General features: G+C 44.9%; 1 pseudogene; it reads left to right on the top strand.

Moving 5' to 3' along the window:
- Positions 1-251: 251 nt before the first annotated feature.
- LOC146187371 (uncharacterized) lies at positions 252-3,577 on the top strand (annotated as a pseudogene).
- The last annotated feature ends 17,226 nt before the right edge of the window (positions 3,578-20,803 follow it).

Genomic DNA, 20,803 nt, shown 5'->3' with positions numbered 1-20,803 from the left:
GCCTTTCTTTATATATTTTGGACCTTCTAAAAACACCCGGTATATAATAAGTTATCTCACTTTGCATAGTGCTCACAGGTCAACAAAATAGTTTATGAATTTACCCACAATATTTTACTCGTACTGAAGCACACGCTTGTTCTGTTTGCAACAATAGCAACATATGGCTTATGCCTTTCAGGTTCATACCGTACTGATGACAAATCAAGGCTGCACACCAGACGACAATGCAAATTAAAAATGCATGAAAAATGATATCGCACCTGGAGGCTGCATACCAGACAGTCAAGAAAACACACCAAACAGCAATACAGGTCAGAGCTGGGCACCAAGTCAAATGCCACTGGCAGATGCTGCTGAGGACGCTGCACCGAATGCTCGTAACAGTGCTGAAAAATCTGTTAGGTTCCATTGCAGCATAGCAAATACCAGTAAACTTGTATAAAGCATCTTAAGCAAATGCGATAAGACGAATGGCGTCAAAAAACAAACAAAGCCTTGTGGTGTTTCTATAGGTATGCCTTTTCCATTATGTCCCAGACATAAGCTTTGTTTCGGTAAAGTGAATAAATATAGACCTTATTGAGAGAACTGTTGGGCTCATATCATCATCATCATCATCATCATCATCATCATCATCATCAGCCTGATTATACCCACTGCAGGGTGAAGGCCTCTCCCATATTTCTCCACTTAACCCGGTTCTGTGCTAGCTGCATCCACTTGACCCCTGCGAACTTCTTAATCTCATCCACCCACCTAACTTTCTGCCGCCCCCTGCTACGCTTTCCTTCCCTTGGAATCTAGTTTGTTACCCTCAGCGACTATCGGTTATCCTCTCTTCGCACTACATGTCCTGCCCATGTCCATTTCTTCTTCTTAGTTTCTACTAGAATGTCGGCAACTTGAGTTATTTCTCTGACCCACTCTGCACGCTTTCTATCTCTTAATGTTACCCCTACCATTTTTCGTTCCATAGCCCTCTGGGTTGTCCTCAACTTAAGTAGAACTCTCTTGGTTAGCCTCCACGTTTCAGCCCCATAGGTGAGTACAGGCAAGATGCAACTGTTGTATACTTTCCTCTTGAGCGATACCGGTAAGCTGCTAGTCATAATCATATCATATGCTCATATCATATGCTACAATAATTATAATTTCAGTAAAAACTCACCTTGACGCCACTACAACTTTATTAAACCAAATGTCATTCAGTTTTAATAACTGCTGCATGTACCTCAAATGTTTTTCAGGTATTAAGTTGGTGCCTTCGTTATCAGCACAGCCACCAAGGTTCAGCTGTGCACCACCGTGCCTGTTGAAGACTGTGGTGACCACTATGATGAGCTGAGTGACTACGGCAATGACAGTGGTAACTCATTCAGCCGTAATGATTAGTCCCCCTTGCATGACTGGCATCATGGGTGTGTCATATTACTGTTGATAAAGATTACTATTCTTACAGAGCCAGAAATAAGAGTAGCGCCGTAAGTTTCCATGTTTTTTGTTTCTTTATGTTGTCTAACCTAGCTGAACGGTTGCTATTTCTTCCAGGAGTATCGAATCTGGTCAAGAAAACTGCAATGAGGGCTGTAATCAGGACTGCAATAACAGCACAGAGGATGAGAGAATTTTTTACCCGAGGAGAAGCGCTTTGAGGAGCCCTTCAGTTTGTGCCGCAACGGTTTTGCACATTGCAGATGTCATGTAGACTGCAAAGGCACTCTCTTTCGTGTGCGTAGTCTGTAAATCAGGCCACCTTGTTTTATGGCAAAACCGAGATTGCTTTCAACAGCTGCCTACCTACGGCCCTCCTCAGCCATACTGTTCAGTGGGTGCAACCGTACCGCTACACTTAGAATGCTTTCTCTCATCGGTGTGCAAGCTTTTGGAGAAAGGACGTTTTTAAAATCCAACGTTCTCACCTCTCGCGTGCCACTGCGACAGTAAGCAAACTTTTTATAAAATTGCTTTAAGCAATTGACTGCAACTGCTTATTGCTCCTGGAAATTTTTCTTATGGTGTGGAAAAAAGAACAGCAAGTCTTGCTTGCAGGTGTTGCTGAGCAAGATGTGAAATTTGCTGGTGATGGCCGAGTCGATTCACCTGGATTCAGCGCGAAGTTCAGTACATACTCCTGCCTGGATCTCAAGCACAACAAAATATGACATTTTGAGTTTGTGCAGGTTTGTTTCAACGTTAGCATGTTTTTGATAGCATACTGATTATGTAACTAGCAGTGCAAGAAGACAGTTTTGAGCGGCAAATTGTCACTTCACTTTCCTTCTATCTCCAGAGGACATACGATTATATTGTGTCAATACATGTACTCAATCTTTCCACATTTTACAGTCCAATGAAGTTGGTTGACGTGGCCACATGGAGCTGGAAGGTCTGAAACGTGGCCTTGAATTTCTTCATGATCACCAGGCTCAAATAGAATCTATTGTGACCGACCGACACGCCTAAATAAAATGTTTTTTTTTCGAAAGGAGAAGGTGGACTTCACACATGAATTCGATGTGTGGCATGTCGTGAACGGTATCGTGCAGACTATTTCTTGGGGGCTAGAATATGTTTGCTTCTGTTATGCACCCTTGCAAGGAATGTATGCATCACGTTTTTTAAATATTTCTGTCAGGTATTCGCAAGAAGAGTCTTGCTGCGGCCAAAAGAAGCGACTGCAAAGAGCTCAAGGCATGAACACAGGCTGTTGAAAACCACCTCTACTGGTCAGCTGCCTTAAAGCGAGGGCCACAAGGAACTCATTGTTCCAAATGAAAGTCTCTTATAAATCATATAAGAGACATTCACAGCCACGAAGATTCTGCCTGCATGGATAAATTGAACCAAGGAAGTGGCTAAGTGCAGGTACTCTGCCTTTTTGATAGAAATATAAAATATATCAGTGCAAGTTTTTCAGCTTTACTAAACAGCAGCACACTATACTCTTGGAGAACTTTCTGCGGCTCTACAGTAAAGGGCGAGCAAGGATGGGACGGAGATGGTACTTTATTCCTGCGGCATGGTGTATTGCCTTGCTCAGCACTTGCAAATCCCCATCCTATACAGCTTCCCTATTTACCCCTGCACCCATGAACCGTGCAATGAACCGATAACCTCAGCACATGGACAGCGGCAATCCATTTTTCTCTTTCCTGCAGAGGCACAAAAAGCTTTCCAAGAGTACATTGTATTCTGACTAATCACTCAGAAAGCTTGGTAACTTGTTTTCAGTTGATCCTGTTTTGGGCTCTGTTCAATAATCGGATGTTTTTCCTTCTTTGACACTCCTTGTTCCCACTTCTTGTTCAGTGATCTTTGACATCTTTTAGCCATCTTCTTTCTCTCGTTCTACCTTGTACCTTAAGAGGAATACAAGAACAGGGACTGCTTCCTTATGACGAGCTGTACATTTCGTAATATGAGAACTGGTGCTGCTGTACTTCTTCATTCAGAGTCCAAGACTTTACAGAAGCTGCAAGAAGTAGCAACTTCCAAGGTCCTCCTAAGAGACTTACCACAACTGGCAACAAGGTTCCAGAGGTATGCTTTGAAAGCTTTTCTCAGCGTTTTGTAGCAGAAACTTGGAAGATGGTGTCACTAATTTTGTGATGTCGACAACAGGTGTGTATGTATGTATGTATGTATGTATGTATGTATGTATGTATGTATGTATGTATGTATGTATGTATGTATGTATGTATGTATGTATGTATGTATGTATGTATGTATGTATGTATGTATGTATGTATGTATGTATGTATGTATGTATGTATGTATGTATGTATGTATGTATGTATGTATGTATGTATGTATGTATGTATGTATGTATGTATGTATGTATGTATGTATGTATGTATGTATGTATGTATGTATGTATGTATGTATGTATGTATGTATGTATGTATGTATGTATGTATGTATGTATGTATGTATGTATGTATGTATGTATGTATGTATGTATGTATGTATGTATGTATGTATGTATGTATGTATGTATGTATGTATGTATGTATGTATGTATGTATGTATGTATGTATGTATGTATGTATGTATGTATGTATGTATGTATGTATGTATGTATGTATGTATGTATGTATGTATGTATGTATGTATGTATGTATGTATGTATGTATGTATGTATGTATGTATGTATGTATGTATGTATGTATGTATGTATGTATGTATGTATGTATGTATGTATGTATGTATGTATGTATGTATGTATGTATGTATGTATGTATGTATGTATGTATGTATGTATGTATGTATGTATGTATGTATGTATGTATGTATGTATGTATGTATGTATGTATGTATGTATGTATGTATGTATGTATGTATGTATGTATGTATGTATGTATGTATGTATGTATGTATGTATGTATGTATGTATGTATGTATGTATGTATGTATGTATGTATGTATGTATGTATGTATGTATGTATGTATGTATGTATGTATGTATGTATGTATGTATGTATGTATGTATGTATGTATGTATGTATGTATGTATGTATGTATGTATGTATGTATGTATGTATGTATGTATGTATGTATGTATGTATTGTAAGAGAAGGTTTAATCTATTCGTCGAGGTCGGCAAGGAAGCGCACGATTATCAAACGAGCACGATGATCTGCGCGATCACAATGCCACAGACTGCTTCCTCTTCATCAGCGTCCAGCAAAAAGGGCTCATCTTCTTCTTCCCCAGTCGGAAAAAACTACATAAAATTTTCTCTTACGACAGAATTTCTGTGCCGTTTTTGACGGCAAACCTGTTGTTACAACAGAATGTTCTGTAGTAACATCAGATATTTCTGTAGTTACAACAGGAAAGTGCTACAGAACTACAGACAACAGAAATATACTACAGAGAAACTACAGAACTACAGAAAAATTTGATGTTTACGAAAGAATTACAGAACTTTTTGTCGTAATTTTGACACGTTTCTGTAGTTTTTTTCGACTGGGTCACAATGCCCCCCAGAGAAAAAGGAGCCATCCTGGCGACTTAAGGGGACGAAGGTAGAATTGGATCGTAGAACGGCTTAAGACGCTGCACATGTACAGTCTCGCGGCCACGGCGTCGCAAATCAGAAGATGGCGTAAGCAGCTCAACATTATAGTTGACTGGTGAAGTGCGCTCGACGACGCGGTAGGGACCGTGATACTTTGAGATCAGCTTTGCAGAGAGGCCGGGGCTACCGCATGGAACCCATAGCCACACAAGTGAGCCGGTCTCAAAGTGTGGTGCATTCTCCTGATCTGTGTCATGGCAATATTTTTGACGCCACTGAGAGTCGGTCGTAAACGTGCGGGCAATCTGGCGGCATTCTTCGGCATACTTGGCAGCTTCTGTCACTGTAGTGTATTCTGATGGATCAGGGTTGTAGGAGAGGACAGTATCAAGGGGAGCAGATGGATGCCGACCGTAAAGCAAAAAGAACAGAGAGAAACCCGTGTTAGATTGCCTAGCAGTATTGTACGCATATGTGATATAAGGAAGGACAATGTCCCAGTTGGTGTGGTTGGATACGACGTACTTCGCGAGCATGTCGCCGAGTGTGTGATTAAATCGTTCAACAAGGACGTTCGTTTGCGGGTGGTAAGCGGCGCAAGTCCGGTGAATGATTTTCCACTGATCGAGCAGGGCTTGAACGACTTCGGATAAGAAAGCACGGCCTCTGTCGCTGAGCAATTCACGAGGAGCACCGTGACGGAGAATAAAGTTCTTCAATAAGAAACCGGCCACATCTCGGGCTGCTGCAGCTGGGTGCGCGGCGGTTTCGGTATATCGCGTCAGGTGGTCGACGGCGACAATGACACAGCGATTTCCATCAGGTGTGTACGGAAGAGGGCCATATAGGTCAATTCCAATGCGGTCGAAGGGTTTAAGCGGGCACGTTAGAGGTTGTAACTCGCCAGCCGAACGAGGAGAGGCAGGTTTGCGGCGTTGGCACGTCAGGCACGTCAGGACGGAGTTGTACATACCGCGCCAATAGTAACGAAGACGGATTCGTGTGTGCTTCTTGAAAACTCCGGCGTGTCCGCACTGTGGATCGGCATGAAAGGCTGTACATATTTGAGTCCGTAAATGGCGCGGAATTACGAGGAGCCATTTCCGTCCACTTGAGCTGTAGTTGCGCCGGTAAAGGAGGCTATCCCGAATCTCATAGTGGGAAGCTTGGCGGCGAAGGGCATGTGAAGAGGTAATCGCTGATTGGTTTGAAAGGTAGTCAATAAGGGAGGCGACCCATGGATCATTCCGTTGTTCGGCAGGCATGTGACTGACGTCGATCGAAGATGCCACGGAGTCTAAGACGGAGAGGCTGGCAAGGTCGGCTGGAAGCGGTGACCGTGGAAGCGGGAGGTCGGCGTCTTTATGTTTGCGATCAGATCGGTAAATAACGCGGATATTGTATTCTTGCAAACGCAGAGCCCACAGTGCCAAGCGGCCGGATGGGTCCTTGAGCGATGAAAGCCAGCATAGGGCATGATGGTCCGTGACTACGTCAAAAAAACGGCCGTAAAGGTAAGGGCGCAAGTTTGTGATTGCCCAGACAATGGCCAAGCACTCCTTTTCCGTTAGAGTAGTTCGCTTCGGCTTTGGTGAGACTACGGCTTGCGTTAGCGACTACGTACTCACCGAAGTCAGAGGGGGCGCTGAGCAAGCACAGCTCCGAGGCCGACACCACTCGCGTCTGCGTGCACTTCGGTTGGCGCCTGGGGGTCAAAATGGCGCAGGATGGGCGGGGCTGTGAGGAGGCGGCGCAAGGTGTTGTAGGCGTCGTCGCATGCTGATGACCACAGCGAAATGTCTGAGTTATGGCCGAGGAGCTCAGTCAGCAGGGCGACAATGGAAGAAAAGTTCCGTATAAAACGCCGAAAGTATGAGCACAAACCCAAAAAACTCCTCAGTTGCTTGATGGTAGTAGGTTTCGGGAATGCAGTCACAGCTCGAAGTTTGGCGGGATCAGGACGGATACCATCTTTGGACACAACGTGGCCCAAAATGGTCAGCTCACGAGCAGCGAAACGACACTTCAAGTTGAGCTGCAGACCGGCGTTCGCAAGACATGTCAAGACCTGCTTCAGTCGAGAGAGGTGGGTCGCAAAGTCCGGCGAGAACAGCACGATGTCGTCAAGGTAACAGAGGTACGTCTTCCATTTTAGGCCACGCAGAATTGTATCCGTCATACGCTCGAATGTAGCAGGAGCATTGCAGAGACCGAACGGCATGACGGTAAATTCAGAGGCCATCGGGGGTGACAAACGCGGTTTTAGGGCGATCTTCCGCAACCATGGGCACCTGCCAGTAACAGGATCGTAAATCAAGCGAAGGAAAAAGTTCAGCACCTTGTAAGCAGTCTAATGCGTCATCTATACGCGGAAGAGGGCAGACGTCTTGACTCGTGATTTTGTTTCGGCGACGGTAGTCAACGCAGAAGCGAATAGAACCGTCTTTCTTCCGCACTAGGACAACAGGGGAGGACCAGGGACTATTTGAAGGCTCAATCACTCCATTCTGTAGCATTGTTTGAACTTGGCCTTCAATAACTCGGCGCTCGGTGGCCGACACTTGATAGGGGCGCTGACGCAGAGGAGCATGGGAACCGGTGTCAATGTGAGGGGAAACAGTTGATGTGCGGCTCAAAGCAGGCTGGTGAGAGTCGAATAAAGAACGGAACTGATGAAGCAGCGCGAGAAGTTCAGAGCGTTGAGGTTCAGGAAGACTGGCATCGATGGAGCGGAGGAAAACATCGGCAGAAGACTGGTCCAGCGCAAGAACAGGCGGTGTAAGTGCAGCCAAGTCAGCGGGCTGTGAAGCGGGTGCTGCGTCACCAGGGAGAATAGAATCAATGAGCTGGATGGTGCCGAGGCATTCACCGCGATGCAGGGATACGGGAAATGAGAACGGATTGCAAATCCAGAGCGCGGTAAGGCCAGCTGACACAGGAAGTACGGCGTACGGCAGAAAATTTTTACGGCTCAGAAATATAGGCGATGGGATGAAAAGTACATCAGAACGGCGGGAAAAAGCACGAGCGGTGGGCACAAGAACGAAAGAGCACGCAGGGAGATCAGTATCTTCGGCAACGAGGACTTTGGGAATAGGAACGTCCGGCGACGGTACGTCTAGCGCAAAAAACTCCAGTTCGGCACGTGCACAGTTCATCACCGCATTATGACGCGACAGAAAATCCGAACCCAAGATAAGATCATGAGAGCAGGAAGGCAAAACTGCGAACTCTATTGCGTACAAAACATCTTGAATGATGACTCGAGCGGTGCACATCGCTATAGGCTCTACAGGCTGGGCACTTGCCGTGCATAGCGAGAATCCTGAAATAGGTGTCGTCACTTTGCGCAAGGAACGGCAAAGACTTGCAGCCATGGCAGAAACAGCAGCGCTGGTGTCGACCAGAGCCAGTACTATGACCCCCTCAACAGAAACTTCAAGCAGATTCGCAGGAGATACGTGAGGCCTTTTACAGTTCGCTCGTTGCGCAGGTCTCGCCTCAGGAGCTGCGGCATTCAGTTTTCCTCTTGCGCATGATTGGGACGCCGGCGCAGAGGAGATAGGGAGCGGCGAGTAGCAAAGGTAGTACGGTCAGTCGCAACGGAACCTGCAGATGAATCAGCGGCTGCGTTCTGATCCCGGGTTGGCTGCCAGGAAGGTGATGTGCGGCGCGATAGAAACTCATAGGGAGTGCGATTTCGGCAGTATCTGGCAATATGGCCAGCACATCCACAAGAATAACAAATGGGACGGTTATCACTTGTTCGCCATGGATTTCGGCGCTGCGGGCGAGGTGGAACAAAAAGCTGTGGCGCCTGAAGATATTCCTGTAGAGGCGCTGAAGGCGTAGCGTACACCACAGGGTAGCTAGGTGGCCGTGGTCGGGCAGGGACCGTCAGGTACGTCAGCGGTGCGACAGAAGCGGGTACGCATTTCAATGGTGGAGCAACAGGTGGAGCGACGTCGGCGTATGCGAGGCTCTCAATGGCTTGTGCGGGCTGAGGAGTGGGCGCTGGCGGATGGACAGGGGGAAGGGCGTCCGCCACGCGGTCGGCGAAGACCTGTCGAAGGGGCGCCAAATTGCGGGAAAGCTCGCAGTTTGTTGACAATAGTGATATTTGGCGAGCAACTTCCTCTCGAATGTAATCTATGAACTGCTGCAGCAGCGATTAGGTCTCAGATGTAGCGGAGAGGCCAGAAAGTGATTCCAGAGGCGCGGAAGGTTGTCGAGGGAGGAGTCGCTGCTTGCGCAACTCATCATAGCTTTGACAAAGGTCGACAACTTGTGCAACAGTTGTCAAATCCCGGGATGTTAACATGAGGAAGGTGTCATATTCGATGCCCTTCAGAATGTGCTTGATCTTTTGTGCCTCGGACATCTGGGCGTTTACGCGACTGCACAGGTGGAGCACATCTTCAATGTAGCTGGTAAACGTCTCGCCGAGCCGCTGCATTCGATCGTGCAAGCGTTGCTCGGCGCGGAGTTTGTGTACAGTAGGACGACCAAACACGGTGGTAAGGTTCGCCTTAAATGGCTCCCAATTCGTGATTTCGGCTTCGTGGTTACGGTACCACAGGTTGGCGACTACGGTCAAATAAAAGATAACATTTGTTAACTTTGTTGCACCGCCCCACTTATCGTACGAACTCACTCGCTCGTATGACTCAAGCCAGTCGTCACAGTCAGTGTCGCCTGTCCCACTGAAGAGCGCAGAGTCTCGCTGGCGCAAGGAGCCAGAGCAGACTACCGGCGGGGTCATCGGGGCAGTTGATGGGTGCTCGTCTTCGGCCATGTGAATTACCGGTAGCGTACGGGTGCGAAACTACAGCGTGAGGCAAGGGTATCAGGCCGCACTTCCACCAAGTGTAAGAGAAGGTTTAATCTATACGTCGAGGACGGCGTCGAGGTCGGCAAGGAAGCGCACGATGATCAAATCAGCACGATGATCTGCGCGATCACAATTCCACAGACTGCTTCCTCTTCATCAGCGTCCAGCAAAAAGGGCTCATCTTCTTCACAGTATGTATGTATGTATGTATGTATGTATGTATGTATGTATGTATGTATGTATGTATGTATGTATGTATGTATGTATGTATGTATGTATGTATGTATGTATGTATGTATGTATGTATGTATGTATGTATGTATGTATGTATGTATGTATGTATGTATGTATGTATGTATGTATGTATGTATGTATGTATGTATGTATGTATGTATGTATGTATGTATGTATGTATGTATGTATGTATGTATGTATGTATGTATGTATGTATGTATGTATGTATGTATGTATGTATGTATGTATGTATGTATGTATGTATGTATGTATGTATGTATGTATGTATGTATGTATGTATGTATGTATGTATGTATGTATGTAGAACTGAGCATGGTCTTACTGATTGGTTTCCGATTGAGAAAGGAGTGAGGCAAGCCTATTTAACCTCTATGCAGAGTGCATCATGAGGAAGGCTGGTCTGGACGAGTCTTCAGCTGGAGTAAAGATTGCTGGAAAATGTATCAACAACCTTAGATATGCGGATGATACCACTTTAATGCAGAAAGTGAAGTGGAACTCATGAGACTTCTGATGCGCGTACAAGAAGAGAGTGAGACGTTTGGGCTTAAACTGAACATTAAAAAGACAAAGATCATGGCGTCTTGCCCTATCAAGTCCTGGAGCATCAATGGACAAGAAGTGGAAGCTGTGACAGATTTTCTCTTCTTGGGCTCCAAGATTACCTCGGAAGGAGACTGCAGCCATGACATTAGGAGACGCCTGCTTCTGGGAAAGAGAGCAATGGTTAGCCTTGACCGCGTAGTAAAGAGCAGAGACATTAGTCTGCCAACCAAGAACCGTATAACTCGTGCTATGGTCTTTCCAGTTGTGATGTATGGATGCGAGAGTTGGACTGTGAAAAGGGCTGACCGCCGAAGAGTTGACGCGTTTGAATTGTGGTGCTGGCGAAGACTCTTGAGAGTTCCTTGGACTGCCAGAAGATCAAATCAGTCGATATTATCGACCATAAACCCTGACTGCTCATTGGAGGGTCAAATTCTAAAGTTAAAGCTCAGCTACTTTGGTCATCTGATGAGAAGAGAGGAGTCGCTGGAGAAAGATTTGATGTTGGGAAAGGTTGAGGGTCGCCGGAGAAGGGGTAGGCAGCGAACGCGATAGTTGGGTAGCATCCTCGAGGCACTGCAGATGAAGTTATGTGATGTTAGGAAGATAGTGAGAGACCGGAAAGTGTGGCGTGACATGGTGCAGAGGGTCATGAAGAGTCGGACATGACTGAACGACTGAACTGAACTGATGTGTGTGTGTATGTATGTATGTATGTATGTATGTATGTATGTATGTATGTATGTATGTATGTATGTATGTATGTATGTATGTATGTATGTATGTATGTATGTATGTACGTATGTATGTATGTATAGAAGACAGAACAGGCAACGCTGCGACACGAATCAACAATGTCTTCAATGTAACTGGTTAACGTTTCACCGGTCAGCTGCACTCGCGACCGAAGACGCTGTTCTGCGCGGAGTTTTCGGAAAGCGAGGCGGCCAAAGACAGTAGGAAATTTGGTCTTGAAATTAGCTCAGGTGGTAAAGTCCGACTGGTGGTTTCGAAATCACAGATTAGCTGTGTCGATAAAGTAAAAGATGACATTGTTGAGCTTACAATTGTCGTCCCAGTTACTGTGACGGCGACCCGTTCTTAAGCGGACAGCCAATCGTCGACATCGTCATCGCTGCTTCCACTGAAGGTGGCGGGGTCCCGTTGACGAAGTGCACCTGTGAAGGTGACGGGCGAAGCTAGGTGCAATGAATTCGGCTTCGTCATTGGGGTAGTCAACGTTCTGCCGCGAAGTTCCAGGGTGAGATGGGTACAGGGAACCTCAGATTGACCTCCACCAAGTGAAATTTGGATTTCATAGTTCGGTCGAACGTCTAGCGCTGCCAGTAGTTCGGGCACAGCAGGATCGAATTGCCAGTCGCAGGGCACAGCCTCAGCGCGAGAGATGGGCTCCGGAGACAAGCGATGGGGATGGCGATGCCGCAGCGTTGTCTGTTCTTTGTCTTCTTTACACTATGTATGTATGTATGTATGTATGTATGTATGTATGTATGTATGTATGTATGTATGTATGTATGTATGTATGTATGTATGTATGTATGTATGTATGTATGTATGTATGTATGTATGTATGTATGTATGTATGTATGTATGTATGTATGTATGTATGTATGTATGTATGTATGTATGTATGTATGTATGTATGTATGTATGTATGTATGTATGTATGTATGTATGTATGTATGTATGTATGTATGTATGTATGTATGTATGTATGTATGTATGTGCTAATAGTGACTGTTTTACTTTGAGTGTGTATGTGTGTATGGCAACAATAATAGCAAAGGATGTTACATAAAAGGTATCCAGTTGTGTGCTCCACATTCACAGTTTACTTCTTTATGCCAAACATTTACATATGCATCAAAGTTGTGAAGGCAACTGGTAAGACATGCAAAATTGAGTACAAATATCAAGTGCAGTAGATGCAGTGCTTCAGTTCCTCTACTAACAATTGCAAAACACTCAGTTTAGCATAACTTGAAAAATGTTACCCTAAACCCTGCGTAGACTTCATTTTCAGACGGACATTTTTGCAGATGGCATTCAGGACACAACATGGCAGAATAGGCCTCTTGTGCTTGCCCATTCTTCTCCGTATGAGATATGCAAATTGGCGATATGCAGCATATCTCAACTGCCTGTAGAAGTGAAAGAAAATTACATTATTGTACACATACTCTCTAGCTACACTAGCTTTCCCACCTGTTTGTGGAGTTTTTGTCACCTTTTCCAGATAGAAAGGTACTTTGTTGTGTAAGAGCCCCTTCGAGCACTGTCCCGTTGAGACAAGCATCTTTAAACTTTTTTATGCCTGAAATGCGTTGTGCATTCTTCTGTTTTCTGGTAATCTCATTATCGTCTTGGCTATAGCAGCAGTCTTCTTCATTATCCATTTGAATGCAGTGGATGCAGGAACACCTGATTGAAAGCAGAGTTTTTACAATGGCATCATACAACTGCCACAAATACATTTCCAATAACACATGCCGTCTTAAAAAATTGACAAGTGCAGTATATATTTGTGCGCCACTTGTGCTACAGCCAGCCTTGCGATTCAGCCTGCTCGGTTGCAGAAACGAGTCGAGTTAGTGAATGAGGTGCCTCTAGAAGATCTGAAAACAGCACGATAAAGGTGGACGCAAACGGATAGAAATATTCTTACAAAGACTTGCAGCATGAAGCAACTGGCCTAAACAAGGATTTTAATTTACTGCTAAATCCCATCTTCGCACTCAGAACCGAAGACGCGCTATTATTTTCAACAGCACTAGAGAAAACAACCCTGTCCATGTTGTAGCGCTGTTTTAAAATAATGCACAACCAGCTCGCTCAATAAGCCACTCTGGAAGGCGCACGTTTGTCACCTCGACGAGTTCTGTCGCAAAGCGCCGCGAACTTTTGTTTAAGGCGTATATTATGAACCGAGCCCGCATGCAGCGACCATGAAGCGGTACAAGCATAAAATGTGCGTGCAAAAAAGAGCCTGGTAGCTTCTTGCGCACACAAACAGTCTGTGTTTATTACAAGCAACTTTGCGTCGGCACTGACAGGTGGCAAGACGAAAATGCCGACGATCGCATCCCGCTTACATTGTATAGCAGTTACGTGGAACAGTGCTATAGTACATTTTCTCACCTCAAAATTCATTCATTGTATCTCTGAATGCAGTTTGACAAGAAAAGTACACTTACCAAAGGACATTTCCAATACGTGGAGATGCTGACACTTCAATTTCGTTCTAGTCAAAATCACCGCTTGCGCCAGTATCGTTTCTTTCTTGGGGAGGTTTGCTCTTTGGTTCGAACATATCGGGATTGACACCAAGATCCTCCGGGTAATCGTCTATGTGTCCTATCGTCGTATAAAAAGCAAACCAACAGCATCAAACCCCCGTGCGCCGAGCTTCATGTGCAACGGCGGCGACCGCGCCGGGCCGACCGAGCAAATACCTTTGTTGACGTCACGAGACGCCAACAATCACAGGAGTTTGTGCGATGCGTGAGCTGGCCCGAGGCTGCTACTGGACTTTTCGCCAAAAAAAAATAAGTTTGCTTAATTTCGACGAGAAATTCGATTTCCGAGGGATGAAAATGCTAAATTGCACCGCTTCAATCAATTTTTTGGGGAAATCTTCCAGAATCCCTTTAAGATTAAACTCGCATATAAATGATCTTGGGATTTGAAACTCTAAAAAAGACAGATCGAAAAGCAGCGCTGCACTAGCGTCGTGTTCAGGTTGAGGCATCAAAGTCATAGTTACCCTCATGTCATCTGTTACCTTCCAGTGCGGAGCTTCCGTCCTATGATTAGCGTTCAGTATCTTATTGTAATGAAGCGCATGTTGAATACCACTACATTTTGGGCGTCAAATGATGGGACTGTTTATATTGTCATGACTGCTCGTTTGTCACAGAACACTGCCCCTATACCACTGAAGGCTAATTTTAGTCAGACTACGTTTTTCATTCTAGTTTAATACGTATCCAGCATTTTCTTGTGTCATGCAAGTTGGTGCGTATTGCGGCTTACAAGGAATTCCTCTAGCGTACAAGATAGCCACAGTAGACGATCACTGCATTAAACGCGGGTTAAAGTAATAAAATATAACTGAAAGAAGTAAGTACCCAGCAGTAGTGCGTTGTTGGAAGCTAGCAATGTCACGAAAACAGGTGACGCATGCGTTTGGGATACTGGAGTTTCATTGAATATATTCACTAAATATTTTGGAGACTTTTTACAAAAACGAGAGCTTAATTTATTTTGTTTAACTTTTTAGGGGAGGGGGGCAGCGTTTTTTATTTAATTTAAATATCGCTCTGCACGTTTACTTTGAAACGAATAAAATGAAAGTTTTGCGGCCGTCGTCCTATTAAAAAAACAGGCGCTCATTTTCGGTACCTCAGCGCGGCAAGAAACAAGACCGCACGAAATCAGCGTAGGACGTTTCAGAACATTAGAGAAATGCCTCCTGTTTCGCGCGAGGAGAGCTCGTAGCCTTGGGCGCTTCGGATTCCCCTCCTCATCATTCAGAGGTGACGATATGACGCCCTTGGCGGAGAAACAGCTGGTCCCCTCCATAAAGTTCCACCGAGGCTCACCAATGACGACACACATTAAACGGGGAGAGTAGAGAACGCTTGTACAGATAAAGCTACTTGTATGTGCGCCTGCCGTGGTGCGTTGTCACGGGCAGACGCGGCATGTCCTATTTATTGAGGTCGCGTCGCTTCTATAAGCTGGTCAGGGGTGCAGCGAATGTTGCAGTGATTCGTCAAGTGGTATTGCTCGGCTTCCTGGGCCACGGCCTATCGATTGAACGCTCGTTTAATTGCACGGCCACAACGTGCTTCTCCAGACTTTGGTCTGCGACATGGCCCGGTCATCCATTTGGTGGGTTTTTTGTTCTGACTCTCTCTTTCATTTTTTACTGATTCTAATCCTCTGTTTTATAATAGAGCCTCTTTAGTGGCATGCTTTTAATTGCCTTTCTGTGAAAGTCTTGTCTGTGTAGTATGATTAGTGTGATTTACTGTGTATCGTCTCTTGCTGTACAAAGTTTGTTTTGCTTGTGATTTCTGACTCCGACCCTTACTCTGGCTTGAGCCGGCGAAAGCTGGGAGCCAAACGGCCCCCGCCTTCGGTCACTACAATTAGCTGAGTTCCAGCTGAGCTTATCACGCAAGTCAAAGTCATCTGCTTGAGACCGAAACAGCTGCCCACACAGACTCTTAAATTGTCTGGGAGTGTGCAGACCAATAGTCGCGCATAGGTAATAAATTATAATAATTATCTGGTGACACCTGCCCCCCTCGTCTCCTGTGTCTGTGTAGCACATTAGTGCAACTGAGTGATAAATTAAGCATTGCTTTAGCTCTAAACAGCAATGTAGCAAGGAGCAAATGACTCTATCTTTAGTGAGACACTAAGGTAAGAGTTTAGCGCAATTGATGAAAACACTTTGTGGGGCATGTTGATGCATTACTTCTAGTATTTAAAGCACAACAACGACAGCATACACAAGAGAGACGACAGGACATGCGCTTGTCCTGTCGGGCCCCTTCTATGTGCCGTCTTTGCTTGAAATATTAGAATTAGAGCAATCGACAAGCGAAGGGGATCGTCCAAATTGTGGGTGAAGCTGTAGTTCTCGCTGAACCAAGATCGATCGTGCAGTCTTTAGACCACCGTTGCAGTTGTGACATTTTGTGAGGCTATAGCTATCGCCTAAGTTCAGTGGATATTCGCTTATTACGTCATAGAAAATACCCATGGGCTTGAGCGCGTGGTGCTACTCAGATTCCTTTCGAACAGCAGGAAGGCAGCAGAATGTTACCAATATTAACCCGGCTCCTTCCGGCAACTCAAAACGTTAGAGGAACACTCAAGAAATGCTAGCGGCACATTTCGTAGATGTCGTAGCGTAATCTGACTAGACTATTCTGGAAGCCTGAACACGGGTTAGAAGCATAGAGAACACAGCTTACGTTCTCGCTTGCGGTGGTGCTCATCTCTCTGCGTGGAATAATTTGGCCATGGCACACGCACTTCTTGTTCTTCTTCCTTGACTCTTGGCCCACATCCACGAAGGGGCGTTGGTCATGGTTCTTTGAGGACAGCGAAAAATATTATATACACTGGTTTAATTTACCGAATAAATTATGGACTAAACAAAAGAATACCGTTCACGATCGTACAATTGAATAAAAGCAAGAACTCCTCAGCGAAGCTTTCTAAGTTTAAAAAATTTGGATACAATTAGCAAGGAAATCTGACTATAGCTGTGATGAATAGTTGCGTTAGTATTCACAAATTGGAGGCAATACAAATTATCTTGTACTTGCATCGTAGAGAAGAAGCGGTATCAACCCATTAAATTCCAATTGTGCTATGGGGATTTCTAAATATATCCTTGTCTGAAATAAATATCTTCGGCAAATAAACGAGTAGGAAATGCTCAATTGTTTTGATCTCACCAATCGCATGTATAAAAGTAAAAAGGCTTAAGCGGAGGTTCATGCATCGCTTAGAAGTCAGCGGTATACCCCACCCTGTCGTGTTTTACATGAATGAACATTGCATGAGTAAATACGATGTTGACAGTCAATGGTAGATAGCAGGAAATCGTTACACGAGGCGATTATGTGTTGAAAATGATGATATTAGTGATATTAAATGGAACACGTGCACCTAGAGTGGTTTTTTCCAATGCGTCAGCCGGTTCAATCTGCAAAATACCCCAGTTACCAGGGGCCCAGAAAAAGCATTCCTCTTTCTTCAATCTAGGGATGAAATACTTTTGTAAGTTGCTCAAAACGCATTCCGTGCTCACTCCAACGAAATTAAAAGAGACGCTCTGATAGCAAAAGATTTTTCGGACATTGCAGCGAATATTAAAAAGAGTGAGCCCAATAGCCACAAACTTTGCTAAAATTATCGTTGTGTAATACGCGACACGCACCAAAACGCTTCAGGAGAAAGACTGAAAAAATTCCAACGGACCAACCGCTGCCTTCTCAATGGTCCCAGACGCATCAGTGGAAATTGCAGTGGAGTGCGGAAAGTTTCTAAGATGATCATAAAAGAGACCAGATATTAGATTGGAAGGTAGGCTCTTCATGTCAGATCGCAAGATGTTATCAAAATCAATATCCGAATTGGACGTTGTGTAACCAACTCGAAATATGGAATAGTCGTGCTTACCATTATTTACTAAATGCTCCGAGTGCAAACAACCTCAGGCAAGTAGAAGATTGGAACTTCTACGCGCACATTCGTTTTGTGGCGAAAGTTACATTAGACTACTCAACGGCGCATTTCGGGTAAGCGTCGCTAGTCACTACTGAGCATGCGCCGTAACCGAGCCGCAGAAGAAGTGAAGAGAGAGAAGAGGAAGAAGAAGAAGCCGGTCAAATGGAGCAAGATTCAGAAGACACCAAGAAGACAGAACAAGGAAAAGAAGACTAAAAGAAGAGGTGGAAGAGGACGGAGAAGGTCAAATATAAGAAGAAAATTCGAAAGACACTAAGAAGACGCGCCGAATTGCCGATCACACCATACGGTTTGCAGCCAGTGCAACAGCGACGAGATCATTCGAGTCGGACTTGGTGAACAATTCGTTTGGTACTAACTTTCCCCACGGATATTCAGGAATAATCGAGTTGCGCTGCTATCACGATCTATTTTCGTCACCGTGTCGGAAGCGATAGCCTTAGGACTGGTTAGAGCTAACAACGACGAAATAATAGCCACTGATATGTTTTTGGAAGTCACATATATGCTACACATTGTACCTTACTGTCTTCTTTAGTGTAGGTTTATCGTAAACAGAACTAATACATGCGGCTTAACACAAGTTTCACCCACATAATGACCAGTCTGCTACATATTACAGAAAATACGTAACCGATTACAATTATAATTACGCTATCTTCAATACAATAATTAAAGAGTCCGTTACAGCCATAGAAAAATAAAGAAATTATAATAGAACAGTATTCGATTACTAACGATAACAGAAACTCTCTCGAACTGCAACACCTGAAATCTTTAAGTGCGACTAATATTCAAGTTTTTTAAAATTCTCGTCTATAATTTTGCAATTTTTCAACATGAAGACATTGGCGGTTACCCTGAACACTCACGCAATATTGGTGCGAGAGGGAATCGCCTCGTACCCGGATAATGATCTTTCTTCACGTCCTTTCTATCTTCATAGCTTTTTCGGAATTTCTAACAAAACATCGCACAAGAAACGTGTAAAGTGAAAACAAAGAAACAGATTTTTTTTATACATCGAAATTGCGAAGCAATGCCTATTTCAAGAAGGATCCGTAGATGGATACCAAAACCGGAGACCGTCGAGAACGCAACAAGCAAGGCAGCCATGCTCCCCATTGTGCTTTCAATCCGTTTGATGCTGTAATTGCGTGACGGGCCCTTTTTCACTGTAGGACGTTTCGCAAAGAAGGAAATGATGGAATTAGCCGAACACTTAGTTGCTGAAAGAGAAGTTAGTTAATTAGAGGTGACATAAAATATAACGGTTGAAACTAATCGATTAAACTCAATCAGTTACGTACAAGTCTGATAGTCACCTCATTCAAATAATGGCGCACTCACTGTACAAAAATATGGAAGCTGCCCGAGAATCAGCCTCCGCGAACAAAAAAAAAAAAAAAGCTTACGGTGGGCAGTTAAGCTCCGACTTTAAGGGTAGGACTCAAAAGTGTAGACTACTAGACCCCATATAAAGCCCCGCTTTAACCAAGCCGTGTAAACGTGCCAGCGTGGCCCAGGCATCACGTGAGTGCAAGGGTCATGTAAGGCTGATTCTGATACCACCCTCCTATGTGAAAGGAGAGGATAAAGTTGGCCGCTCCTATAAAGTGCAATGCCAGGTACCCCCCCCCCGAAAGCTTAGCGCAGTCAAACTGACAGCCGACGAGTACAGGACAAGCGCTACTTTAAATAAATGGTCATTGCCGTTCAGGAGTGTTTATATAGGTATACAACTGCGCAAAAGTGGAGAGACCACGGGAACTGCTGCTATTATATTTCTGTGTAAAAAGATAGACCTTAATAATTTGCTTAGGCAGCATGACAAGTATATTAAAGAGTTATATATATATATATAATGCCGCGAAACCTTCAAAACAGTATTTGTTGTTTTTTTACAGCCGCCGGCATACAGGCTTATCACTCTGATTCTGGACCGCGTATCACTTCCGTAATCTATGTTTGTTAATGCTCGATGCCGCGAGTCACACCTTTATCAGTTTTGTTGTAGCACAAGATGCACCGAGATCTGTCTCGAAGGTTCCGGCCACTCGGGTGTCTTTCCGCAATGTTCCAGCCCGTGCTGGTAGCTGCTTGCGACGTTATCTAGATTGTTCTGTGCAGCCTTTAAATTGAGCGTTGCCGAGTGTGACGGGTATTCTTTGTTCGACGATCGACGAGCACGTTTGTTTCTATCGCCGCTGCCGAGTTGCTTAGTTCTTTTGCGGGCGCAAGTCAGCCCAAATAAACAGTTTCTTTAGTGCAATCATCGACCCTTCAATTGTGTCGTCGACCTCGTCACCACTACGTGACATCTGGTGGAGGTGCTGCCTTTGATCCTTCAAGAGAAGACCCAAGCCGTGTTCCTGTCGCCCTGGAAGACCATCCTACAGGTCAACGAGCCAGCCGCCGACTTCAAGGCCTACAACCCGAACACGGTCTGCTGCCTGACCCCACTCGATCTCGGAAGACATCGACGCTCACAATGGCCCAGCCTACAGCACCGGTTGTTTTCGTTCAACCCCGTGAGCCCCCCTGCTTCCATGGACGACCGGATGAAGATGCAGAAGACTGGGTGGACCTTTTCGACCGTGTGGCAGAATTCAATGGCTGGAACGACGCCACGAAACTCAGGCAAGTATACTTCGTTCTTCAAGGACATGCCCGAGTTTGGTTCGAAAATCATGAGGCAGCTATGAAGGATTGGGACATTTTTAAGGAAGCGTTTTTGACTGCCTTTTCAAGCGTCGTCCGAAAAGAAAGAGCCAGGACCTCCTTCAGTCAAGACTTCAACTTCCTAACGAGCCTGTGCTGGCGTACGTTGAAGAGATGAAGCGCCTCTTTCGCCG

Source organism: Amblyomma maculatum, chromosome 6 (genome assembly GCF_055883805.1).
Source record: "Amblyomma maculatum isolate TAMU_Amacu chromosome 6, ASM5588380v1, whole genome shotgun sequence".
Classification (NCBI taxonomy): Eukaryota; Metazoa; Arthropoda; class Arachnida; order Ixodida; family Ixodidae; genus Amblyomma; species Amblyomma maculatum.
This window is presented reverse-complemented; position numbering and strand designations above follow the sequence as displayed.